This window comes from Microcaecilia unicolor, chromosome 3 (genome assembly GCF_901765095.1).
Source record: "Microcaecilia unicolor chromosome 3, aMicUni1.1, whole genome shotgun sequence".
Lineage (NCBI taxonomy): Eukaryota > Metazoa > Chordata > Amphibia > Gymnophiona > Siphonopidae > Microcaecilia > Microcaecilia unicolor.
In genome coordinates this window covers 455824450-455852393 of record NC_044033.1, presented here as the reverse complement: position 1 = coordinate 455852393, position 27944 = coordinate 455824450, and positions in this window count along the sequence as shown.

The following is a 27944-nucleotide window of genomic DNA, read 5'->3' as shown; positions in this document are numbered from 1 at the left end:
CCCTCTGTGTTCATCCAACGCTTTTTTGAATTCCATCACTGTTTTTTTTCTCCACTACCTCCCTTGGGAGGGAATTGCACCATCCGACCACCCTCTCCATGAAAAAGAATTTCCTGATATTACTCCTAAATCTACCACCTCACAACCTCAGTTCATGTTCTCTAATTTTACTGCTTCCCATTCTCTGGAAAAGATTTGTTTCTCTACTAACACCTTTCAAATATTTAAACATCTGTATCATATCTCTCCTGTCCTTTCTCCCACTCTCCAGCAGGCCTCACTGGCCTGTGGCCTCTGAACAGGACTCCAAACAGTCTCCCCCCAGCATCCTGAGCAATCCAACCTCTAGGCCCCTTTCTCACTCAGGGTGAGCTGGTTCTCAGTATGCAAATTGTATGCAGATTAGCATGTTATCCTTTCACTCTCAGGGTGACCTGGTTCTCCAGAGGCAAAATTAAACAGGTCTTACCAACAGCATATTCAGGCAATTCTTTATTCCAGCCCCTGGGCACAGTTCTTCTAGCTTAAATACTTTATACATTTACATATCTTCCCACTGAGCCTCCCCACACAGATTCCTGGGCTCAGCATTAACCTCAATACTTTGGGGACTTCTAACCCCAGGCTTTGCAGCCTGCTTCTCAGTACTGGGACACACAGCCCTACTTCTTCTTTGGACACCCAGTCCTTCCTTCCTTGGACACCCAGTCCTTTCTTTCTTTAGACTCACAGTCCTTTCTTTGAACACACAGTTCCTCTAAGTCCAACACTAATGCTTTAGGGACTTCTTACCCCAGCCTGTTTTTCTTCCTTGAGCACACAGTCCACCACAAGTCCATAGGGTTTAGCCAGTTCTTTCCAGGGGGATTCTCTTTCTTCAGCTACCAGTCTCTTCTCCTATGTCTTTTGGCACAAGTCCCATATCATTTTTGTTACCTTCCTCTGGACCCACAAAACATCTGGAAAATCGTGATTTTTGGAACAAAATAGACATTTGTTCGGTTTGAAAATTATGTTTGGGATCAGATTTCTATGTCTATGTCAGCATTACCTTGTGCAGTTCAGCCTAACAGTTAGCCTAGGGTTACCATTCATCCGGATTTCCCCAGACATGTCCTTTTTGAGGGCATGTCCGGGGTGTCCGGCGGGTTTTGCCCGCATGCACTTTTGTCTGGATTTCTGGACAAACGTGTGTGCGGGAGGGCGTGCGGGAGGGCGTGCATAGCCTGCACAGACCCTGCAATAGCGCTCCCCAGTCCTTCCTCCCCACCGCTGTCGTAGAGAACGCCGCTAACGTCAAGCAGGAGCCCGTGCAGGCCTCGTGCTCCAAGAGCCCATGTCGCCATAATAACAGGTGCTCGAGAGTGACACTTAGCTACAGTGATTCCCCCAGGACCTTGGAGAAGCTGCTCCTATTGGTGGCCTTGAACATTGCATCCAATCAGAGGAGAGGAAGGCGGGAGCTGTCATTGTGTGATTGGCCGGCCGCTCTGAAGTTTGTGTAGTCGCTAGCGGGTCCGACTCCCGGACTTTGGACGCTTTTAGGCTGCAGCAGTGCATTGTAAAACGCTTCAGGGGCAGTGTGAGAGCTCCGGAGTTAGGGTGAACTGTGGGGTGTCGGTAACGTCAGTAGAAGGAGACCCACAGACATAATTACTCATGTTTCAAACAATAAAGGAACAGTTTTATAAATGAGGAGCCTATGTACCGTCACATAATGCAAACGTAAATAATTTTATTGACATGACGGTTTCTCACGTGTTGCTTCCATCTTCAGTAGAGAGATGTGGTTAGACCACTTTTAAAGGTAATCAATAGCAATAAAACATAGAAAAGAAAATAAAAAAGACACCTTTTTGTTGCTAAAATAACACCGTTACTGCAAAGCTGCCAAGTTACCCAGTCTAGAAGCGATACTTCTTGTCCACCCCTGGTTTTGAAATTACAGCCCTGCTTTAACCACTGAAATGTAAGAGTCTTCTCTGAAAGCCAGAGCTAGTCTTCCTGTAAGCAGGGAGGTTAGATTGAGAACAGGAGATGGCATGAGCCTATGTGGCCTGAAGCCAATAGTCAGAGCTTGCCGCCATATTGGTACACCCAAAACGATAGCAAAAGCTTATTAGAAATAATGGACTGCCTATGTGTGGCCCATCTGTAAAAACTCTATAAAGCTGTTCCAGTTGGATAGGCAGTGCCTTAAGAGATGGAGGATAAGAGATTTTATTTATTATTATGGATTTAGCACACACCTTTTTCAGTAGTAGCTCAAGGGTGAGTTACATTCAGGTACACTCGATAGTTCCCTGTCCCAGGAGGGCTCACAATCTAAGTTTGTACCTGAGGCAATGGAGGGTTAATTAACTGTCTTGCCCAAGATCACAAGGAGGAGTAGTGGGATTGGAACCAGCTACCTCTGGATGTCAAGACAGCTGCTCTAACTATTTGAAAGTTTCCCATATCTAGATATATTATCATTAAGTAAAAGTGAATATCACTAAAGCAGCTTAAAAATTATTGTAGCTGGTAGAAACAGCAATTATTTAATTGATACCCCACATTATCCCAGCAAGGCTAAAGTACACAAAACAACAACAATACTATTGTGTACAATATTACAGAGAGTGAAAACCACTACATTGCATGGGTCAGATGGGGAAATAAAGGTAAGAGCAATCAGATCAGCCTAAACAGGAAGATCAGAGACTACTTTCTCAAATCTGCCAAAGAAGGTCTTTAGCTGTTTTCCAAATGTTGTGTAATAGGGTTACCATACGTCTGGATTTACCCGGACATGTCTTCTTTTTGAGGACGTGTCCGGGCGTCCGGACGGATTTGGCCAGCCTGCCCGTTTGTCCGGATTTCTGGACAAATGGGCTGGCTGGTGGTGCAGGACTCCTCTCCCCTACTCTACTCTACTATCCTTGGTGGTCTAGAGGTACCTCTTCGTCTTCGGGGCAGGAAAGAGTCCCCTCTTTCCTGCCTGGACCGCTGCTGCCAGCTGCCCTGCATACTGTGAGTCCGGCTCTCGGCGTTTCAAAATGGCCTCCGAGAGTTGAAGCAGCCTCGCGAGACTTCAACTTTCGGCGGCCATTTTGAAATGCCGAGAGCCGGACTCACAGTATGCAGGGCAGCTAGCAGCAGCGGTCCAGGCAGGAAAGAGGGGACTCTTTCCTGCCCTGAAGAAGTACCTCTAGTCCACCAGGGATAGTAGAGTAAGGGGAGGGGAGGTGACAGGGGGGGGAGTGGAGATGACGAGGGAGGGGAATATGTGTCAGGGGCGGGGCGATGCGTGAAAGGGGCGGGGCAGGGGACATGAAAGGGGCGGGGCAGGGGACATGAACGAGGCGGGGCAAGTGTCCTCTTTTTATGAGGACAAAAAATGATAACCCTAAATTAGCCTAAGGATCCAGGGCTTTCCCAAAGGCCTGTAGGAGATAATATAAGTAGCTCTGATATCCCCCCCCCCTGGGGTTTGATCTCTGGTGATTTCAGTATAGATAGACAGACAGGATGCCTCCTACTTTTTTAGGTTTAGTTTGCATGTGTAAGAACCAGTGCTGAGGTAGAACAATAGAATCCACACTACTGGTCTCCAAGAACTGGGCCTTTAAAGGAATTCACACCTCCTTGGCAATCAGGAGATATCAGATCCAGCAGACCAAATAGTACACAGGAAAATGTGTGAAAAAAGAGAATTCCAGTATTTAAACCCAAAGAGGGAGAGGAGAGACACAGACATTCACACACGCAGGGCATACACATACACTCAGACAAAAACACAAACACACACACACACACCTTTAGATATCCACATATTAGACACAAGATACACACATACACACCCCTTCTCAGTCTTGACAGAAGGACAAACACACATCCCCTCACACACACAGAATCTGAGGGTCAGGCAGACACAAACACACATAGAAACAGCGTTGAAATAGCTTTCTGCCCTAAGTGCTGTAAGCCTTTCTCTGCATAAAATACCTTTTTCCAAGCCACACCCATTGCCCTGACACGTGTGCTAACTTTCCCCCATTTGCTCTTAAAGAGTACAAGGGTAGTTCTGCATTTTACTAATGACTCTCCACAATCCTTCATAGGTGTCAGTTTCTTCCTCAATCTAGTTTAAGAGCTTCTTAAAATGGAACAGAAAGTGTTTTTGATTGGGGTTTTTTTTTTTTTTTTTGCTTTTAGATGGGGGGTGGCTTTTTTTTTGCTAAAAAGCAGCCTGGTTCTATGTTTCAGCTATTATCAAAATATATGCTCATCAAAAATGTATCGCACTTTGGCAGAGTCACCTTGTCAACCTAAACTCATAGAGCCCACACTCACTTACATCAATGCATCACACATCCACTTATGATCTCTCATCCCCCCTAATTCCACATTACTCATACATATACTTACAGGAATATGTACACCATGTGCCTATGTGTCTTAACACTGCCCTTAAGCTTCCCATTGTCTCCTCCCAAACTCTCCCTGTTGATGTCCCATTGTGATATTCCTAATGATAATTCGATTATCTCGCATAACTTGTACAATGTAACCCATAACCAATTTGTAACAACTGTATTCTCATTATTCATATCTTATTGTAAGCCACACTGAGCCCGCAAAGAGGTGGGAAAATGTGGGATACAAATGCAAACAATAAATAAATAAATATAAACTCCTATCCACTGCGACACATCAATACCAAAGTACGTAATTGGACAAAATCCAACCCCCTTCCGTACATTTCCTTAACTGTGGCTGCGCCACATGAACTTTATCCTACCATTATATCAACTTGTATTTGTTTCACTGGAACCGGCAATTGCCTCCCGGTACTATGTAAGACACATTGAGACTGCAAATTTGTGGGGAAAATGCGGGATACAAATGTAACAAATAAATAAATAAATACTATAGACTTAGAGGAACCCAGACTCTCGTCTCTACTTATGTTAGAAGCTTTTTAAAATTTCTTGAATTGTGCTTAAGCGCTGTGTCATGGTTTGATGTATTCCTTACCTCTTTTCTCCTTTCCCATCCAAGCAACAAGGGAAATTGGAGAACATGGTGATCTGAGAGCTGTTTGCTACACTGACCATGTTATGTAATGCCTCATCTGCATACTGTTTGGGAATCCTCTTTAACCCGTGTGTTTTTATCTAAGCTGTAAATGTATTATCCTGCAGACACTTCTGTAAATTCTCTTATAAATTTTAAAGCCACATTAATCTTTCTAATGTGTGTCAGTTGTGTAAATCACTATAATCTTTACATAATGAGCAGGATAATGGCAAGTAATAGTCAATGTTGTCATTTGTCTTGTAGACAAGAAGAAGATGACAAACTAGTTCTATCTTCCTTAATTACTATTTTGCCAAACTTGATTTTAAGGTGAAATGGCATTTGTTGATTAATGCCGAAGCCAGTAGTCAGGATGTCTTTATGGAACTGACCTTGGAAAATGACAAATGATGTAAGGGAGACAGGAAAAGTGATACTATTTGGGGATTAGCCTCTGTGTAAGAAGCACACTAGTAAACTATAATGGAATTTTGCTTGCAAGACCAGTAAGTTTGGGGTTCTATCAGTGTGCCAGATCTTATCTAATGTCTCAAGACAACCGCAAAAGCCCAGGAAACACATTTTATGAAATACATAAAATACTTCACATTTACCTTTTCAAGTAAGTCCCAAAAGTAAGATTGCATACAGTTATCTGTTATGGCAACAGTAATCTCACAATTGATCTAATAGACAATAAGGCATGTGGGTGACCTCACAGGGCTCAACAGCTAGCATTAGGTTAAAAGTCCAAAGACAATTTTTAGAATCTGTCATTGAAGGAAAGCAAATTCCACTGCCAAAGAATAGGATTTAAGAAAGTTTCTTCAAGGGCACTGTCCCTTAAAAAAATATGCTGCCCAAAAGAATGTTCATAGAAATGCTTATGCTTATATAGAAACCAAAATAAAAAGAGATGGATATTTATAATTATAGATAATGGGGCGTATTTACTAAAATGCAGTATGTTTTGCATGTACTGCACATTGAACGTAAAACTTAACGTATAGTAAGTGTAAAGACTGTGTGGTAAATGCTGGGGGTGTGCCCTGTATTTACCATACAGGGCAGTCAGGTATAAGTACATAAATATTGCCATACTGGGACAGACCGAAGGTCCATCAAGCCCAGAATCCTGTTTCTAACACAGCACAAGTACTGCATTAACATACCGTGTCAGATGGTGCTTGGGTACCAGTATTGTGTGCCTCGGAATGTAACGTGGAGTGGGCCCAGGAAAGAAACAAAAAAGATGTCGTTGTCATGGTGGTTCTCTTCCCTCCTTAGGTTCCTCCTGTGGCACAACCCCAATCCCCTTCCTGACATCTTTAAAGAACACTTCTAATTCTGATCTCCCTTCTGACATCCATAGAGCACAAGTCCAGTCCATGATCTTTTTCCTGACACTCATCCATTTTGGATCCTGGTGCAGCCCCTCTGCTGCCACACAGGTAACATCTGACCACTAGGGAGACCCACACAACCCAGGGAAGCTTCAGGAGGTTTGGGAGAATGTTGAGTTATTGGGAGAAGGGCTGCTTTCAGGATGGAAGATGGATTATGAAGGGAGTAGAGAAGGCCTTGGGGGGGGGGGGGTGCCTCTAAATTGTAATATTGTGGTGTTGGAAAAGGGATCAAGGTTTGGATTTGTCCTTTATGGGTGTTGGGAGGGGGATCAGAAGTGCAGGGGACCACACTGCTGTATCATGGATGACAGCACCCTGTGCTACTGGACTTTCTAGTACTGCAGCTGTACTTAACACCTCCTCTTAAGGTGGCAGTAGCTTTGGATGCACTATCGGCATTCCTAGAGGCTAGCACATGGTAACAAACCATGTGGTAGCTTTCAAAGTCATCCACTCCTCCACCCACCTATGTCCCACTCAGATCCTGCCCTCTCCTGTATTAGACAGCTATTTACCACAGCAGCTACATTTTTAATGCAGGAGACTGTAGTGTGGGTTCATGTTACTGTCTACAACATGATAAACCCTGCTTTAGCTGCTAACTACTGAAGACCTATCTCTTCAACAAGGCATACCGCAAAGATCTACCAATGTGAATACGCGCAACTCCTCCAAATCTATTCAGAACTGTCTTACAATTTCTGCTTGTTATACTATTATCATGTTTTATCACTATCATGTTGCCCAAAATCCTCCTGTAACACTAAAGGTCTACTCTCTATTATATGTTCACCATTCATGATGCATTGTAAGCCACATTGAACCTGCAAAGAGATGGGGAAATGTGGGATACAAATGCAATAAATAAATAAATAAATAAATAAAATAAACTCAGCCTAGTAAAAGGGCTCCATTATTTCTCTGATCTTTTATCTATCTGCATATATTCAGAGAGAGGTATGTTTTTTAGAAGCCAATGTTGGGAGTTAGACCTGCTCCTGGGGATGTCTAGGGTACAAAAATATGCTATGGTTGACTGTAAAAACTGTAGGGATATGCTTCCTTTATCCCTTCATCCTGCTTTCAGTTCATCTGCTACAGTTTATTATCATTTTTTGTTCATTGAATTTGTGACCTTAATGCCATTGGCTGCTCTCAATTGGTGACCAGATGGCACTATGCTCCTCTGATAAGCAATGCCTGTTCAAGAAAAATGATTCCTGGACATAACAGTAAGGCCGAAAGGCTTGGTTATGTTAAAGCAAATGCATTGTAGCTATGCACTGCTAAGCATGATAAAGTGGCGTGTTATGGCCTGTGGCAAGGATTTGGTAATTTTATACAGTATGTTGTCACAGTCCCAAAGAAGTGCAATTTGAGTGTAATGCCCTTGGCCTATGTCCCTGGGTGGTGACTCCTAATGTGGAACCTTGCATCGTGTAGCTACAGTATGGGTTCCTCTTTCCCACATGCATTACTTTGTACTTGCTCATATTAAGTGTCATCTGCCATTTGGATGCCCAGTCTTCCAGTCGTATTAGGTTCTCTTGCAATTTTTCACAATCCTCTTGCAATTTAACAACTACCCTCAATTGTATACCACTACAATAGCCCTTATGGGTGAAGGGGTACCTATATGTGGGTACACTGGGTTTCTGGTGAGTTTTGGAGGGCTCACAGTTTCCACAGACAAGATAAGGGAATAACAGTGAGATGTGTACCTGGGAGCATTTATATAAAGTCCACAGCAATGTTTTGTTTTTGTTACATTTGTACCCCACGCTTTCCCACTCATGGCAGGCTCAATGCGGCTTACATATTGTATACAGGTACTTATTTGTACCTGGGGCAATGGAGGGTTAAGTGACTTGCCCAGACTCACAAGGAGCTGCCTGTGCCTGAAGTGGGAATCAAACTCAGTTCCTCAGTTCCCCAGGACCAAAGTCCACCACCCTAACCACTAGGCCACTCCCCTAGGGTGCCCCATTGCTCTCCTGGGATGACTAGGGGACCATTGTGCTAAAAATGTTGTCCCCTCCTATATCCCAATGGCTTGATTTTCTACGTTTTTCACATGCATTTTTTTCCTATTTGTATTATTTTTATTAGTTTCAATAAAACATCCATCCAAATTCATTACAAAATAGAATGTAACTTCCATTCCACAAGATGAACTATATGATAACAAGCATATAACTAATAAAAATGAATTAATTCAAATTAAGTATATAGCAGATATACAAAAATGGAAGTTGTGTAAAAATAGGTAATAGCTTGGAGGGGAAAATGAAGGACAGAGGGTAAAATTAAGAAAGGGAAGAAAGGGGAAAAAGGGATCATAATATTGTGCACAGATGGCTAACTAGTGGGGTGTGAGTCCAAATATTGCTGCAATGTTAACAAAACTTTGTGATTAGATGTCTGGAAATGACCAGTATTAGCTGTACAATACTTATGAATTTGGAACACATTATTCCACTAAAAATGAATGTTAAGTTGTGAATTATTCTTCCAGTTGGATAAAATATATGCATGTTTTTTTTCGAAAATGTTCTGAAAAAAATAAGTGCACAGAGAACAAAACCTTGTTACAAATGGTATTTAAAAAAAAGAAAAGTCATTTTGTGGTTTCAAAAATGGTCATGTTTTCTATTTGGATTTGTGATGTTTAGCGCAAAACGTCCAAAGTCTGACTTAGACTTTATATCAAAAATGTTCCTCCACATGTCATAAGAAAATTTAATTACCTCACTATTACTCCAATCTCTATATCATTTATAAATATATTAAAAAGTAGCAGCCCCGGCACAGACTAATGAGGATCCCCATTATCTACCTTCCTCCATTGAGAATACTAATTATGATGCATGTGGGTTATGGGTATTAGCTGTGTAGTGCAAGCATCATAGAGGATACAGGGATTGCTTTCCTTGTTACTCTCCTTATGCACAGAGTCATTCAAAACTGGGCAGAGGTGATCTCCAGAAAGGCCTGAGTGAATACTTTGGAGAGGTAAGCCTAGATTGTACCTGGGTTGCCTCCTCCCATAGTTCTCATTCAACCATTAATAGTTTGGAATAAGAGTTGTTTGAATGCATGTTGATATGGAAAAAGGAGTGGGGAAACTATTAACTACTAATCAAGGCAACTGACAAGTTTGATTACAAACTTTTAAATCTTTTATTTCTGGGGTGGTGATGGGTCACAGGGAGAAAGAAGGAAGCCAGGTTGAGGATGAGGACAGGCATCAGGAAATAGAGGAGCTAGGGGAATGGAAGGGGTGGATTTCGATGAAGCAAGTACTCTCTAAGACACATGTCAGGGTCACAAGGGTACCTGCCATATATCTTAGAAAGCCTTCCATCATCACACATCTCTCTTCCGTGACCTGTAGATTCTGTTGCAAGGCCTTACGCTGCCAGGTAGATTCCTGCTACAGTGCAGCTAGTCATCTCCCACTGCATCTCTAGTTGCAGACTGAGCTGCACCCCTCTGATGGCACATGAGATGGTGTATTGACTGCATGTGGGGCAGGTGATGACCCAGCAACATGGGGCCAGGGTCCCCCTTGCTCTTTGAAATGATCCAATCCTCCTCCTCCTCCTTCAAGAGTGGCACAGTGGAACAGTCAGATATGGGTAACTGGTTTGGGAGAGGGGTGGAGGGAGCTGTGTGGGATGGTTGAGAGGAAGGGGTTACAAGTGAAGGAGTAGTGAGAGACAGATGGGAAGTATGGGGTGGATAGAATGGAGGTGCAGCAGCATCTTCTACCTTCTCCACTTCTTGGCCTTCTTCTTCCATCTCTCTTCTACCTCCCTGGCTGGGGCTAGGCCTGTGTCTTCTTCTCCAAATGGTCCAGCAGCTTGTTGGTCAGCTGTGGGAAAGAATCATAATGACAGCTGTTAGATCATGTATTCTCCCTCTTCATGCACCCATGTACATCTGATTTTATATCTGACCTCTAATTGTATTTTCTGATCAAATTTGATATCTCACAAGATATGTTAATCTATCCTTCAACCTTTACTCAGTTTCTATTTCCTGATTGAACATATGTAAGCCACATTGCACTGAGTCTCCGACTCAGATGTATGTGAGGTATAACTCCAATAAAGTAAAGTAAAGTAAAATATTTATTACCCATTCTATCCACAAATCTAGACTGGGTACAATCAAAAAATATATAAACATGCAATCAGAATGACATCATTGTCATACTGTTTTAAGGTAACTGTTCAGGTGTCTGCAGCCTGACAAGGGAATTGTGCATTTCAGGGAGAAAAAGAGAAACAGCAAATCCAAAATGATGAACATGTACTGATGGTTGTTGCTGTTTTTCTAACAAGATGGCGAGGAGGAAGGGCGAGCAGTCAACTAAGCATTCTCAGTCTGCTGTGATGCTGGTTGTTGACCCTTTGATGCTTTTGTAGCTCATGATGGAGCACACATTAGAAGTCCAAAGCAGGGCTCACTAGGGTCAACTGCTATGCATGATGCATGGTTCGATCTGTTGGATCAGAGGCATTTTTGAGCCTGGACATAAGGCCACCTCCTCTGCTACTGAGTACAGCAGGCTCTCCAGTCCATTTTGTGCAGAGCTCGTTGGTGGAGGGAGCACAAGGAGCTTTTGGGCAGGATTCCAAGCCACTGCAGGAGTCTGCATCTTCTGACAATGCCGTGGGAGATCTATCCAGAGCAGAGAATGTGGTCTTTCCCCAAAGTTCTTCTGGTGCTAAAATTGATTCACTCATAAACAAGGAGGATATGATTTTGGATACTATTTGGCACTTAATTTCTGATATGAAAAAGACATTACATTACATCAAGAGCTTCTATTCTACAATAACCTGTTCAGTTCCATGCGGATAACACAATTAGAAGAGAACCAGAGTAGAGAGGTGTGGTAGCCGTGTTAGTCTACTTTTAAAGGTAATCAACAGAAATAAAACAAAATAAAACATGGAAAAGAAAATAAGATGATACCTTTTTTATTGGACATAACTTAATACATTTCTTGATTAGCTTTCGAAGGTTGCCCTTCTTCGTCAGATCGGAAAATCATCTGGAAATTCACAAAACCTGAAAATAATACCCTAAATATAATCATTTCACAGGGGAACTTGAAATAAAAACTATCCCCCAACTGAATAATTGCAGGATGAAGAAATAAAAACGGATTCCTTTGTTTGGAGTTTCTCTTGACACATTGAGGAACACTATTATTTTGAATCACAAAAATAACCTCTCTGTGATGGCGAGGGTGGGAGCAGCGGGTATGGGGGAAACACCACGGTCAATGGTTGTGGAGGGATAAGGGGGGATGTCTTCTTTCTCCCCTGTGAGGACCACAATGCCACCTGCCAGTAAAGACAACAGAGGGGCTGTTAGAAAACTTCCTCGCGGACAGCTTTAACATGCACACACCAGCGTAGGCAATAATCCTTGTGAAACTCGCCATGTATGACCTCGATCTTGCCAAATCGCTCCAAGAGGGGGGTGACTTGCAGAGTGGAGACGGAGGCCCTTGCATGGGTTAGGGAAAGGGGTAGGGAAGTCCGAGGGTAAGCGTGGGAGGGGATAGCAGGGGTTGGAGGTGTGGTGGGGGGGGCTGGTAGGATGGGGAACAGGAGGGCTGGTGGGACTGTGTGGCTGGGGGGGAGACAGAGGGGAGAGGAGAGCTGGTGGGACTGTTTGGCTGGGGGGGGGAAGCAGGGGGGCTCAAGTTTGTTCAGGGAGGAGGAGAGACAAGGAGAAAAGGGCCATGTTTTGGGGCAGGGAGCCGCATGACTGGGGTTTGGCGGGATCACTTTGGTGGGGGACCAGAAGAGGGGCCGGGACGGACAAGGGCATAAGGCAAGGGATGGGGACCAGGGGTAGTATAGGAAGGGCAGGGAGGAGCAGGACCAGCCAGGGACCCCTCGTCCCCATCATCATCACTATCGCCACCATCATCAGCAGCCTCGGAAGATGACATTTCTGCGGAGACAAAGAAATATCAGTACCCCAAGGGCATTATCAAATCTCATGTTGCAGTTATAGACTCATGTGAAACCAACAAATACCTGGGCTGTTGTCAAGGTTAGCCTTGACCTCCTGGAGCCATTCTTTGTTGTCCTTTCTTAAGGACCTAGCCCATTTTTTCAGCTCCTCAACCTGTAAAACAAGAAGAAGGGCTATCAGGTGAAAAGAAATATGTATAAAAAAAAGCAATGAAGTACTGTCATGCTCATTAGCTCCACCCCACCTTCTAGAAAACACCTTTTTTGTACATGCACATAACGGACGTTCATATTTGCTGGCAGTATAAGGACGAACACGGCCCATTCGACTAATGGTCATTAGTCAAATACTTGTTTTTACACGCACATATGAACGTCCATATATGCTGCCAATACTTACAGATCTGGGGTATGAAGAATGCCTATTAAATAGGCATTGCAAAACTTTCCATCCTTGGTCCATCCTTATGATATTTCGCCTTTTCCCTGGATGGGGGAAAAGGCGCTTCTCATTTATCATGAACAACTGGGTCAGCCACAGCACGCCCATGTCGGAGAAGTTGGGCTTTCTCCCTCGTGCAGCCATGACTTCTCTGACAAATGTGCACACGCGCGTACCACGCATATATAGCACGTCGAAGGTTATGCACGCACTACATAGACGTGTTATGACGTGCTTATGACAGCTCTGGACTTTACCGGCAGCCTCTGACCACACGTTCAATATATCATGGAAAAGGATTCGGATTCCTTTTGTGCATTCGTTGGTATTGGTAGTGCATCGCGACACGTCCACATTACTATAGTAGTTTGCTCGTTTGCATTCCGTTTTCGTTAGCTGCTACCATGATTGGAAAATGGCTCGGAGGAGCCTTTTGTGCATGCCGCGGTTTACTACTTGCTCGTTAATGGCTCGTTAAGCATCAGTCCTGACAAATTGCTGCTGTAGTTTCTTCCAGGCCTCCATATCTTAAGGTGGTTGTGCTTCCTGCCAGGCACAGAAAACAACTTCTGTTCCCACCCTGGGATCAGCTTGACCAGGAGGAGGGTGTCTGTTGGTCCAAATTTTGGAAGCCTTATGATGGCAGCCATTTTGTACTTTTCCCCCCTAATTCTGTGAAAGTCAATCTTACTGGCACTAATTAAATTTAATTGAAGTTTACATGCATAAATTTAGGCGTGGGATCCGTGCCTTAATTTTACATGCAATTTGAAAAAGCGAGTGCAGAAATGGGAGGGGCATGGGTGGAACGGGGGTTATTCTTAAAATTAACATGCATTGTTATAGAATAACAGGGATACATGCTTAGTGTAGGCATGTACATTTGTACCATGTTTAAGTTGGTGCAAACGGCCGTGCCTAAAGCTAGTGCTATTCAATAAACCGTGCCTAAATTTAAGCATGGCTTACAGAATAGCGCCTTTTTGGTGCAGATTTTTGGGCACCATATATAGAATCTAGCCATATATGCTTAGGTGAATGTGTGCAGATACAATAGTGCATGCTGATCAGAGGGCACCCCACCATATTTGAGTACATTTGCTACACTCTTCTGCAAAGGGTGCACCCTTTATAAAATACAGGCACGCCTTTTGCCACCAATGTTTGGGTGTGCCCCATGACAATGAGTGTCCTTTATAGAATTGCCTCTTTTATATCTTACAACATACAGCCTTCAAAACTGAACACAGTACTGCAAGTGAGGCCCCTCCTGCATCCCGTGTAGGGGCATTATGACCTTTTCCATTCTACCTGCTATGTCAGTCGATACACAGCCTACCATCCTTCTGGCATTATTTTGTCACCTTGAGATCCTCAGACACTATCACCCCAAGGTCTGCACATACTTAAAAAATGCTTGCACGGACAATACACCAGTTGTAGGGTCGGTGTAAATGTCTGTGCCTGCCACTTATGTCAGTATTTATAAAAACAAGCAGGCATCTATTTGTCTTTATAAAAATAATCTTAAAAGTGGTGCCTTAAAAGATGCTTTAACTAGATGCTCCATTATAAAATTACCTTCTTACTTCCCATTCCAAATATTTTTAATAACTATTCACTTGCTGTGAATAGTCTCTGTCATCAAATAACAGATGAAACTCAACAGCGTCAGCATTAATATCAACATAGTCAGAAATACTGAGTGTTTTGATTGCTGCTCAAGAAATGGAGACCTACAGTGATGGGGTAAATTAATCTCTTTCAGAATCTCATCACACCAGATGAAACCAGTCATCAAAAAACTCAATTTCCTTATACCAGTATTTTGGCTGTGTTTAGAAATGGCAATTGTGCTTATTACCGCTTTTCCAGAAACAAAAGAAAGCTGAAAGCTCATTGAGGACATAAAATATAGTAAAGTAGTCTAGAAAGTGTCATAACAGTCCTGGAAATATTGGAAATAATTTGTTTCTTTCATCTGCCATTCTGCCTCACTGGCCTACATAGTTTATTTCAAAATCATTTCTGTATCTCAGCAAAAATAGAACTTGGCTTACTGAAAAACTAAGCTCAAATGAATTTCTTCAATGTGACTGCTCTATGCATGTTTTCTTTCTCCCACATGTCACTCCAGGCATTTTTTACAAATGGAGTTGGAAACAGGCCCTTTACAGCTTATTTCTCACTGCTAAATCTGAATGAAATTCAATTATCACAAAAGACGTCAGTAGGCTTCAATTTTGTGTGTCCTGTTAGTTTTCAAATTCGGAAAGTCTCCTGATTGCTGTCACAGCTATTGCATTGTCTAAGTCAATTGCCGTAGCATACTGGCTGAATAGAGAAATGTTGTGGTGAATGCATAAGAGATTTCAAGTATCAACAGGATACTTACAAACAGTGAATGGGAGTCAAAAGTGTGGGAGATTTCCATCTGATGAGACCTTTTGATTATTTTTCATCTATTTTCCTCAGAGAATTCAATAAAGGGGCAGTAACCCTTCTACCTCACCTGTGATCTCACTGTGAAATGTTCTTTTTAAAGACACCAGAAAAGTGCTGGCAATCAAGTAATTAAAACAACCAAAATTTAGGAAAAAGGCTGGTAGCTTTAGTGAGAGGAAGGGAGGTTTTAATTAAAACATATTGAGGTTGATATTCAGCTTGGGTAAACTATGTAGGTACCCACTTCACCCCTCGGGACTGAATTCTAAGATTGATTGGTGGTCTTTGATCTGATTGGGTGCAATTGCTGTGACATGGTTCAGTCAGGAATGCGGTCTACCAATCAGCTGTATGCTACTTAAAGACTAAGCCCACGCTTAGACACCGCTGCCATTTTCTTCTCTATGCAGGAGTGCTATATGACATGTATCTGTGAGTGTTGCTGGACTCTGGTTAATATGTTAAGGGGCACTATATGTAATATGGAGTTATAACACTGTTATTCACTTCATCCTTTTCTCTTAGTGAACCTCTACCCTGAAGAATTAATCAAAACCTGGCCACGTTGGCGGAGGTTCTCCTCTGGTGAAAAATTGCTGCCAGTTAAGTGATGCAATATGCAAATACAATAATTTTTGTATGATTTTTGAGGATGAAGGTTAATTACACAGAAAGTATTTAAAAAAAATCAAATAAAATAAGCGGATCAATGACGATTTGCGCCACACCATTACTTCAAAAGAACAAAATGTTCATATGGTGTGTTCTGCAGTATATTCTGATGATCCCCTTCCAAAAAAAAAAAGCTTTATATACGTAAATTGTTGTCAAATACTGATTGTGGATATGGAATTATTTAACAAGAGTATTCCAGTGCTAAGTGTTTGGGACATTATATTTACACTTAGGTTTAGGCACAGGCATTTACACCAACTTTTCACTGGCATAAATGGCTATGCCTAAATCTACTATCTCATTATACTCAGCTTCAACTAGTTAACTAGACCATGATGTTTTGAATAAGGATGTATCTAATGTGAAGTTGAAGCTGAGTATAATGAGATAGATGATTTAAGCACTCCCTTCACCATTAAAAAGTTGTATATGCCTAGTGAATATGCCTAAATCTAGGCATGTCCACCCAGCCTATGAAGTTACATCACTGAACTAAGGAGAAGGAGATGGGCAGCACCTTATGTTAATTATTCACTGAAGGAACGAAAGGTAGACTGAAAGTAGCACATTTAAGGAAATATTATCCATTAAGAGCCAAATTTTATATATGGTGACTAAAATCTAGGCGCATCCGATTTACCTGCCTAATGGTATTCTATAAGCCACATCTATATTAAATAAACTGTGTACCACCAGCAGCAGCAACAATGTAGATGATGTGGCAAAGACATCCCAAAAAATACACATGTGCATTCTTACTGTGAACCTGGCTCTTCACTGAATTATTCTTACCCATGTTAACACTTGCATTGTCTACTAAAAATCCAACACAGTTTTCCCATGGTATCTCATTTAATCTCATTTTTCTTATCAGGTTTGGAAAATATTTCCTTTGCAGTGCCTGCATGAATGCCTATAGAAAGGCACATGCCAAGTAACTGTGTTGCTACATGATGTTTCTGGATATAAAATATCCTGACTGTAAGTGGATTCATTTTTTCTAAGCCCGTGTCATTGGACCCATCAACAAAAAGAGAAAAGGCTTCAGTCTTCATGTGCTGCACAAGACACTTGTTAAAATGCGGAGCAATGGCACCACTCAGGATACAAGTTGACTTGGTTCTTGCTGATGCATAATGTTGAGCAATCTGGCTGTCAGGGAAGATCTCTCTCTCAACAGAGGGCTAGGATGGTCAGCAGTTTCAATAGGAATATTGTGCTGGATAAGCAGAGTTGTTAATTTTACTTCTGCACATATCACCTGTGGAGACCAAAAGCAGTAGTTAAATAGGTTCTGGCCATATAGGGGAAGGGAAATGGGACTTGATATACCACCTTTCTGTGGTATTTTGCAACTACATTCAAAGTGGTTTGCATATATATAGGTACATATTTTGTACCTGGGGCAATGGAGGGTTAAGTGACTTGCCCACAGTCACAAGGAGCTGCAGTGGGAATTGAACCAAGTTTCCCAGGACCAAAGGCCACTGCACTAACCACTAGGCTACTCCTCCACATTGTATTGTGCAATGTTTCTGGATATAAAAAGATCCAGACTATAAATGGATTGATTTTTTTTTCTAAGCCTGTGAATGAGAACTCAAAGTTCACAGAAGAATAAGCGCTGTCCCAGAAGAGTAGTGAAAAAAGGAACTGAACTTTGGGTCTGCTCTTAGATATGTGGACCTATATCAATGAGATGATGGTTTTAAACATGTTCAGAAAATGGGAAAATTAGAAATGACTATGCATACTACCTTTTCAGTGAGAGGATTTGCAATGGCTACAAAAGGAATTTGAGGCTGTGAAGACACTGCTCTGCTATTTTTGTGGTGCATTTCACTGCTCGGATTACGCTTAATATCTTTTTCTCCTTGATGCCTACAGGTCAGTTTCCGGTTGACATAATATACATTTAAAAGAAGAAGGTCTGCCTGCTACTGAGACAATGAAGGGCCATGTGAATGTCCAGTGTGACTGGAAGTGTGAAATGTATATTGTAGTACTATCCAACTTTCAACCAAGTTGTGTTTTTGGAGAACTCATATTTTTATACCAATGCACAAGTGTGATTCTAATCTTACTCATGACTCACAAGTATTCTGACTGCAGCTCTATCAAATAGGGAAAAAAGGCATACAGGAATTTATGTTTATCTACTTTATATAACAAAAAATGAAAACCAATTATTAGGGCACATTTTATGCTGACAAAAAAATTAGATAATTTAATGTCTCTGCCTAATTTTAAAGCTAAGGATCTCTTTCACATTCCTTGATCTCTGATCTCATCTGTTCCATCTTGTTTTTCTTTTGGGTATTGAGTGAGATGTCCTCCAGGTTCTTTACACCATCTTATTTTCTAAGCCTTTGTCCCCATCTCCCAACTCACTGCTACCCCTAGCTTGTGTCACCCTCCCTCCACTCACATTCCCTATTCCCTGTGATTTTGAAATCCAGTACACTGCAAGTGACAAAAGAGAGCAAGAAAACATCCAGACAAACCAAAATGTTGTTCTGCAACTGAACCCTCCTCAGAACAAGAGATTGCCTTAATTATAAAGAGCCAAGCAAATTGACAAAGCGGTTATGCAAATGAATGTGTTGTGGCACCTGAATCTGCATTGACTAAAGTGATGGGAATGAAATGAACAATCCTCATTTCTCCAGGACAAGCATGGGGAACACAGAGCAAGAGCCAATTTTTAGTACGTCGACTTCCATTGCCAATGTCAACCTCTTTCCCCTCTGTCTTCAGGTATCTAGACCAGTGTTTCCAAAGTCTGTCCTGGAGTACCCTCTTGCCAGTTAGGTTTTCAGGATATCCACAATGAAATTGCATTAAAGATTTGCATCCATTATATGCAAACCTCTTTCATGCACCTTCATTGTGAATATCCTGAAAACCTAATTAGTAAGTGGGTACTCCAGAACCAACTTGGGAAACTGATCTAGACCAAGCCTGGTATGTCTTGTACTTCCACAGGGTGGCTGCTGACAGACTCCAGAACAAACAAAACAAAAAATTTGGCATAGTTTATAGAATACACACTTAAGCAGAAAGTCATGTAAATGTAGGCACAGCCATTTGCACCAATGAAAATGTGATGCATATGCCCTGCCTAAATTTACACACGGAGCAACCTTATTTTGTAACTACACATGTAACTCGAAGCCATGCCTCCATTCCACCTAAAACGCCCATGACCCTCCCATTTACACACCCCTTTTTTTAACATGCTTAAAATTTTAGGCATGGATCACCTGCCTAACTTTACACATGTTGGTCCTAATTCAATCTAATTAGTGCCAGTAATTGCTTGTTAAAAAGTTAATTATTGACACTTATTGGCTTGATATTCAATTAAATTGGGCACACAAATCAGGAGCACACCTAAATTTGCACATGCAAATTTTGTCGACCTTATCAGGGGATAGTGCTGCTATTGCCTCCCAGGATTTTCAGCAGCACTATCCGGATATGTGCTACTGAAAATCAGGTGATCAAACACAGCGGGTATGACAACAAAACCACACAAAGCCAGCAATGGTGCTGCCCCAACTTTAATCAAAACAAGGCACGACTCAACACAGATCTGTGTTTTGGCCAACTGGCCTGCATCAGGAGTTCAGTACCACTAGAGTTAGCGATCCTGCTATAGGCACACTCTCCTCAGTAGCCACTCTCCAAACTTCAATCGAGTGCTGCAATCCACTTTGTGTGGTTTTGTTACATCCCCGCTGTGTTTGATCATCTGTGTTGGTTTACAAGGATTTCTTCTTCTGTTTTGCTGTCTACTGAAAATCTGGGCATTACCTGGTCAGCACAATTGAACTGGGCAGGATCATCTCCTGCCTGGTTAAATCATTTAAAATATCATGCCAGCTAGTTATAGTTTCCTATCAGAAATTACTATTAAAGAAACTGTTAACTTTCCAGCAAGGGATAACAGTGCTACTCACTGGGGGGAGGGGGGAATGGACAAAAAAACAACAACAACAAAAAACCCTATCCTGCAGTAACTTAGGGTGAATTTTTAACATGGCCTGAATATCTGACTGGCCAAATAGAATAATTCAATTTTCAGCTGCAATTGAGCTGTGGCTGAAGATTCACCTAAACCTAAGGCGATGAAAGATTTATTCATGTTTGATGTAGACATTTGACTCAGCAAGTGACCATTCTGTTTTCTATCCTTTGAAGGAGAGAAATATTCATTCATTTATCTAGTTAAACAGTAATTTATCTCGGTATATTGGCAGTTTGAAAATTGCCTTTCTAAGAGAAACTAAAAAGTTCCATAGAAGACTTACTCATAGCAGGATTGAAGGGAAGAATTACCAGGGACATGCCTATGGCAGGATTGGGAAAATAGTACTCATAGATGGCATTTTCAAATCTATGTATGTTATACTCTATACAAATGTTGCCCATACAAAATGCAAACACAGGACTCATGTGTACTTTGTGCCCATGGCAGCTTTCCTTGAGAAAGTACACATGCGGTTCTTTAAAAAGTCAGAACAAAATCTGCAGATAATAATAACCTGACGACCTATGTGAGAAGCCTGAGAAGTGCCTCCTTAAGGCACTAGTTTATTCTAACACAGGAGTTTCATTTAGCGAAATTCAGCCACACATTGTAAGAGTGTTTTCCCACTGATTGCTATGAAAGATGCCAGTCATATGTGTACATGTGCTCACTCTTTGGCTGATGCTGTGCTCGACTTCATTTCTTCAAGATATATATAGATAGGGAACATGTTCCAAAGCATACATTTACCTCCAAATTCTATAAATGGTGCTTAAAACTGCACATTCAAATTTGGGTGTGTGCTCAATTTGCATGCAGTTTAATCAAGTAATGAGCCTATTGGCGCCAATAATTGGGTGCTAACAATCAATTATTGGGTCTAATTGGCAATAATTTGGATTCACGTAAATCTCTTAGGGCCCTGTTAGCGCATGAGCTAACCGTGTAGGTGCGTACATGGTTAACGCGTGTACGTGGTTAATGTGTGTTAACAAATGCTAACACGCCTATAACATGGCTTAGTAAACAGGGCCCTTAGTGTGCAACTGGAAAGGGGGCATGGCCATGGGAAGGGCATGGGCAGGTCAGGGGGTGTTCACTAAAGATGCGTGCAGTATTATAGAATTGGGGGATCTGTGCTTAACTTAAGCACAGAGATTTACAGCAGGTTTCAGTTGGTTTAAATCTTTGTGCCTACAAGTTTGGCATGGATCCTGGCACTAAGACCTATTCTATTAATGGCACCCAACTCAAAGTGGCATTTGCAGAATAGTGCTAAGGGCTAGACTCTATATATGGAGCCTGAAAATTCTGTGCAGAAAAAATACATGCCTAGGCATACTCTGTAAAGTACGCCTAAATTTTACACACCTAAACTTACACCAAGTAAAACATGGCCTAAAGGGACACAACTATATTTAAAATAGGCTTAAATTTATGTGTAGAATATACAATACACCTCTCCACACAACCAAATGTAGTTGCGTCCATTTAGGTCATGTTTTACTTGGCATAAATCCCAACTCCAAAATTAGGCGCAGAGCAGGTGTATTCTATAACAACGGGCATAGATTTTATAAACGTATAATCACCCTGCCCATGGCCACACCCCCTTTGCAACTATGCAACTTTGAATTTAGGAGCACCACATTACAGAATACACTTAATGAGCTGTGCATGTAAATCTTAATAAGTGCTAATTAGTGCTGATAATTGCTTTTTTACAGTGCTGATTAGCTAATTAATCAATTTAGTTATATGCACCAGAGGACCCAAAACGGGAATACTCCTATCCCAAATTTTTACAGAAAATCATCAAGGAGCTCTCTAGGCCCCACCCAGTGAAAGGTAACAGAAAAGATTTTCAATCCCTTCTACAGTCTATTTAGTGTTGCTGGACAATTGCTTAGTCCAAAATGAGGTAAAATGACTGATGACCATTTTGAACACTAGCTACTGTTGGGCCTCAAATCAGCATTTGATAAAAAAAAAATCAAATAATTAACACTAAAATAATGACATGTCTGAATTTTAAAATAACTTCAACAGGCATCACACACTTGGTGGGAGCAAGGCAGGAGGAGAATGGCAGATCTTTGGCAGCTTGTTAAAGAGCTATTAAACTTGTAATTTAATTTATTATGTTTCTGTTCCAGTGTACCTTCAGAGATCTAGAAAGATTGCAAGTTGATATGTACATTCTCACAATACAGTCCTGCTGCATGTAAACATTTTAGATTCTGTGGTCCAACTTGTTAAGAATACTTTTTACTTTGTAATAAAAAAGTACTTTTAAAGAGCTGTACTTTTTTTTTTTTTTTACTTTTATTTGAGTATTTTTTTGGATAAGACTTTCTACTTTTACTTCACTACTTTTGAAGCCAGTACTGAAATACTAAAATACTTTTTAAAAGTAACAAACCCATCTCTAGAAATTAGCGCATGGCCATTACAAAAAATATGGAGGATGGCCATTTTACCACCACACTAAAAGTGGCCACAGCACATAGATAACCCACACACTGACATCAGTGGCTTGGTAAAAAGGCTCCTTAGTGACTGCTTCATCTCTTGTATCTGCTGTTGATGTTGGTGATTGAGCTCTTATATGTATTTAGATTCAAATTGTAGTAGTACAGGCTTGTGTTTTTTTCCCCCTAGTTTTGTGCAAATTCTTTTTCAACTTCAAATTAGCTCCTCCCTTATTATTGGGGGCTTTAGTTGCATCTCATATTATTTATTTCTTTTAGTTATTGCCTTGTTCTGTTTTATTTCTGCAGTATCTGCTTTTTTGTACAATAATCTTTTATTGATTCTGTATTTTGAAATTGCTTATAGATAAAAAATAAAGTTAAAAAGTATTTTCATACTTTATAAATATGTTGATATAAGTCTAGATCTAAAATTGATAAGCATATTTGGAGAGATCAATTAAGGATATACCACCTAGAAATGTAACTAACAGGTTGTTTCTGAATAACTAAAATAAGCAGGAAATACTAATACAAGAGAGGTTTCAAATTGATGTTTCATATGGTTTGCTCTAGCTCAGATGTTAATACTTTGGCTAAATAATTTGATAGAAAGTTTAAGGATGTACGTGCTGACTTGCAGACAGGGGTACATCAATCTAATTAATTTTAAGTGTGGTTGGTCAACACTTGTAAGACAGGAAGGTTGTCGGTTATGGAAGTTTAGAGGAATCGATTCCCTTTGACAGTACCATACAAACAAGTCCTATTCGGTGTTACTTTTCATGAATGTCACTAAAGTTCAGCATCTCTTAACTTCTATGAAAGACACAACATGCCCTTTAGACATTAGTCCTTCACTGACTGAAAAATGACTGACTACTCTAATGTTTCACTGGATTCTGAGCAATTTCCCATCAGCCATAAATCAGCTTTAATTTGTCCCATACATAAAAATCCTTACTTATCTAAAAGTGATCCATCTAACTGAACAACCATCTTCATGCTATCATTCATTAGTAAGATATTGGAGAAATGGTTTTAAATCCATTAATGACCTGTCTGTCTTTAGGTTAGACTCTCAATTGGGATTCCAAGCAGGTTATGGGACCAAAACAACCCTTTTGGTTTTAACTAATGATCTTCAAACCCTAGATCAGAATGATGATTCTCATCTTGTGCTCCCTTTTCTGTGCTTTATAGTGGCCTTTTACACCACTGATCACAAAGTCCTGTGGAACTATTTTGGTTGGGTACCAAAGAGAAGTTTTGAACTGATTTTCTTCTTTTCTATAAAAGTACCAGAGAAAGAGGATCTGAGTAATGTTTTTGTATTCTAATTCTTTGCCTTTTATGACATAGTCCAGACTATAGAAAGGCAATTCTATAAGGAGGTGGCCAACATTTAGATTCTAAGAAAGCACAAAAAGAACCAGAATACCAAAGTGAACATATTCCAAACACTATAATGAAAATAAAATGATTTTTTTCTACCTTTGTGGTCTGATATAGTATGCCCTATCAGATTGACTCTACACTTGTCTTTAGATTGTACACCTGTCTTTTAGATTGTAAGCTCCTTGAGCAGGGACTGTCCTTCCATGTTAAATTGTACAGCGCTGTGTAACCCTAGTAGTGCTTTAGAAATGTTAAGTAGTAGTAGTAGTGGTGACTGTTTTTCTGATCATGCTGGCCCAGTATCCAATTCTGCTGCTATCTGTCCTCTTAACTCCGTTTCCAGGGCTTCCTTTCCATTTATTTCTTTTCTTTCCTTCTTTCTTCTTCATTTCTGGTCCTCAGCTTCTGCCTATTTTCTTCATCCATGTGCAGTTTTTCTCTTTCTTTTCCCTCATCTCATCTCCTTCCTCACTCTTCTCTCCCCTCCATCCATGTCCAGCATTTCTTCTCTCTCCCCTCCTCTCCCCTGCCCTCCATCCACCCATGTCCAATGACCCTTCTCTCCCCCTGCCCTCCATCCACCCATGTCCAATCACCCTTCTCTCCCCCTGCCCTGCATGCACCCAGCGACCCTTCTCTCCCCTGCCCTCCATGCACCCATACCCAGTGACCCTCCTCTCCCCTGCCCTCCATCCACCCATGTGCAGTGACCCTCCTCTCCCCTGCCCTGCCCTGCATGCACCCATGCCCAGCGACTCTCCTCTCCCCTGCCCTGCATGCACCCATACCCAGTGACCCTCCTTTCCCCTGCCCTCCATCCACCCATGTCCAGCAGTGACCCTCCTCTCCCCTGCCCTGCATACACCCATACCCAGTGACCCTCCTTTCCCCTGCCCTCCATCCAGCCATGTCCAGCAGTAACCCCCCTCTCCCTTGCCCTGCATGCACCCATACCCAGCGACCCTTCTCTCCCCTCCATCCACAAATGCCCAGCAACTCCCTTTTCTCCCCTGCCACCCCTTCTGAGTTGTTCGACGAATTCTCCTCCCTCCTTCCTCCCTCCTTCCCTCCAGATCCGGTCCCTCACATCACCAACCCGACCTGACTCTTTGAATTTTTTGGGGCAGGCAGTCTTGCCTGCCCACTGCCAGAACTACTACTACTACTACTTAACATTTCTAGGGCGCTACTAGGGTTACGCAGCGCTGTACAACATAAACAAAGAAGGACAGTCCCTGCTCAAAGGAGCTTACAATCTAAAGAATGAAATGTCAAATTGTGCAGTCTAGATTTCCTGGGTAGAGGTGTAGAGGCTAGGTGCCGAAGGCGACATTGAAGAGGTGGGCTTTAAGCAGAGATTTGAAGATGGGGAAGGAGGGGGCCTGACGTATGGGCTTGGGGAGTTTGTTCCACGCGTGGGGTGAGGCGAGGCAGAAAGGGCGGAGCCTGGAGTTGGCGGTGGTGGAGAAGGCTACTGAAAGGAGGGATTTGTCTTGAGAGCGGAGGTTACGGGTAGGAACGTAAGGGGAGATGAGGGTTGAGAGGTAAGGAGGGGCTGCAGATCGAGTACATTTGTAGGTTAGTAGCAGAAGCTTGAATTGAATGCGGTACCTGATCGGAAGCCAATGAAGTGACTTGAGGAGAGGGGTGATGTGAGTGTATCGGTTCAGGCGGAAGATAAGACGTGCAGCAGAGTTCTGAATGGACTGAAGGGGGGATAGGTGGCTAAGTGGGAGACCAGTGAGGAGTAGGTTGCAGTAGTCAAGGCGAGAGGTAACGAGAGAGTGGATGAGAGTTCGGGTGGTGTGCTCAGAGAGGAAAGGGTGGATTTTGCTAATGTTATAGAGGAAGAAGCGACAGGTCTTGGCTAACTGCTGGATGTGCGCAGAGAAGGAGAGGGAGGAGTCGAAGATGACACCAAGGTTGCGGGCAGATGAGACGGGGACGATGAGGGTGTTATCAACTGAGATAGAGAGTGGAGGTAGAGGAGAAGTGGGTTTGGGTGGGAAGACAAGAAGTTCGGTCTTGGCCATGTTCAGTTTCAGGTGGCGGTTGGACATCCAGGCAGCAATGTCGGATAAGCAGGCCGATACTTTGGCCTGGGTTTCTGCAGTGATGTCAGGTGTGGAGAGATAAAGCTGGGTGTCATCGGCATAAAGATGATACTGGAAGCCATGAGACGAGATCAGGGAGCCCAGGGAAGAGGTGTAGATAGAGAAAAGAAGGGGTCCAAGGACAGAACCCTGAGGGACTCCAACAGAGAGTGGGATAGGGGTGGAGGAAGAGCCATGAGAGTGTACTCTGAAGGTACGATGGGAGAGATAAGAGGAGAACCAGGAGAGGACAGCGCCCTGGAACCCAAAAGAGGACAGTGTGTCAAGAAGTAAGTTGTGATTGACAGTGTCAAAAGCGGCGGATAGGTCGAGGAGAATGAGGATGGAGTAATGACCTTTGGATTTGGCAAGAAACAGGTCATTACAGACTTTGGATAATGCCGTTTCTGTCGAGTGAAGTGGGCGAAAGCCAGATTGAAGCGGATCAAGGATGGTATGAGAGACGAGAAAATCAATGCAACGGCTGTGAACTGACTCTCCCCCACTGGCGCTGCTGGTTTGCACTTCAAAATGGCCACAGAGACTTCAGCAGAAGTCTCACGAGGCCGCCTCTGGAAGTCTCGGCGGGGGAGAGTCAGTTCTGGCAGCGGGCAGGCAAGACTGCTTGCCCCGAAGAATTTGAAGAGTCAGGTCGGTGACGTGAGGGACCAGATCCGGAGGGAGGGAGGGAAGGAGGAGAGCTGGCTCGTGTGTTTCAACAACCGGCTCGCAAGAGCTGAGCAAAGTTAACAACCGGTTCTTGCGAGCCGGTGCGAGCCGGCTTCAGCACACCACTGGTTAACGCACATTAAAAACGTGAATGCACCTATAACGCTGCTTAGTAAACAAGGCCCAAAGTTTGATGAGTGGTTTAGAATTTGGCAGCTACGATCTAATGCTAAAAAACTACAAAGTCATGCATCTGGGCTTCAACGTGAGATAGCAGTACAGTGCAGGGGATGAAGTAGTTCTGTGTATGAAAGAAAAGTAGGACTTAGGGGTGATTTTATAGATGATCTTAAGGTGGCCAGACAGGTAGGGAAGGCAATAGTAAAAGCCATGGGTGAATAGGGAGAAGAATGGTTAGCAGGAAAAAAAAAGATGTGATACTGCCTCTGTATAATTCTCTGGTAAACCCCAATTAGAGTACTTTGTATAGTTTTGAAATTGTATGTACCTTCAAAGGGATATAAACAGGATAGAGTCAGTCCAAAGGGTGCATACTAAAATGGAGAGTAGCCTTCATCATAAAGCATATGGGGACAAACTTAATGATCTCAATATTTATACATTAGAAAAAAGGCGGGAGGGGGGAAATATGATAAATACATTAAAAAACGTCCATGGTAATAAATGCACATAAGGCAAGTCTCTTTCAACTGGAAGGAAACTCAGGAAAGAAGGGGCATGGGATAAAGGTGAAAAGGGATATCCTCAGAAGTAATTAAATATGTGTGGAATAGCCTCCTAGGGGAGATGGTGCTGGAGACCAATATCGTTTTTGAATTTAGGAAAGCACGTAACAAACACACAGGATCTCTAAGGAGAGATAGAGTAGATGATATAAGATCTCTAAGGGAGAGGAACATATATTCCTAAATTCAATAAATGACACTGACATGCGCCTAATTTGTGTGCACAATTTAATTGAATAACAAGCCAATTAGTGCCAATAACTGAGCTCTATCAATCAATTGAATTGGCATTTGCCATCACGGTACTATGTAAGCACATTGAGCCTGCAAATAGGTGAAAAAATGTGAGATACAAATGCAACAAATAATAATAATAATAATAATAATTATCGGTGCGAGTTGGCATTAATTAAAATCTATGTGTGGGTCAGAAAAGGTGCTGCAGCCATTGGAGGGAATGGATGGATCAAGGCCTTCTGCGTATTGTTATATAATAAGGAGGCTCC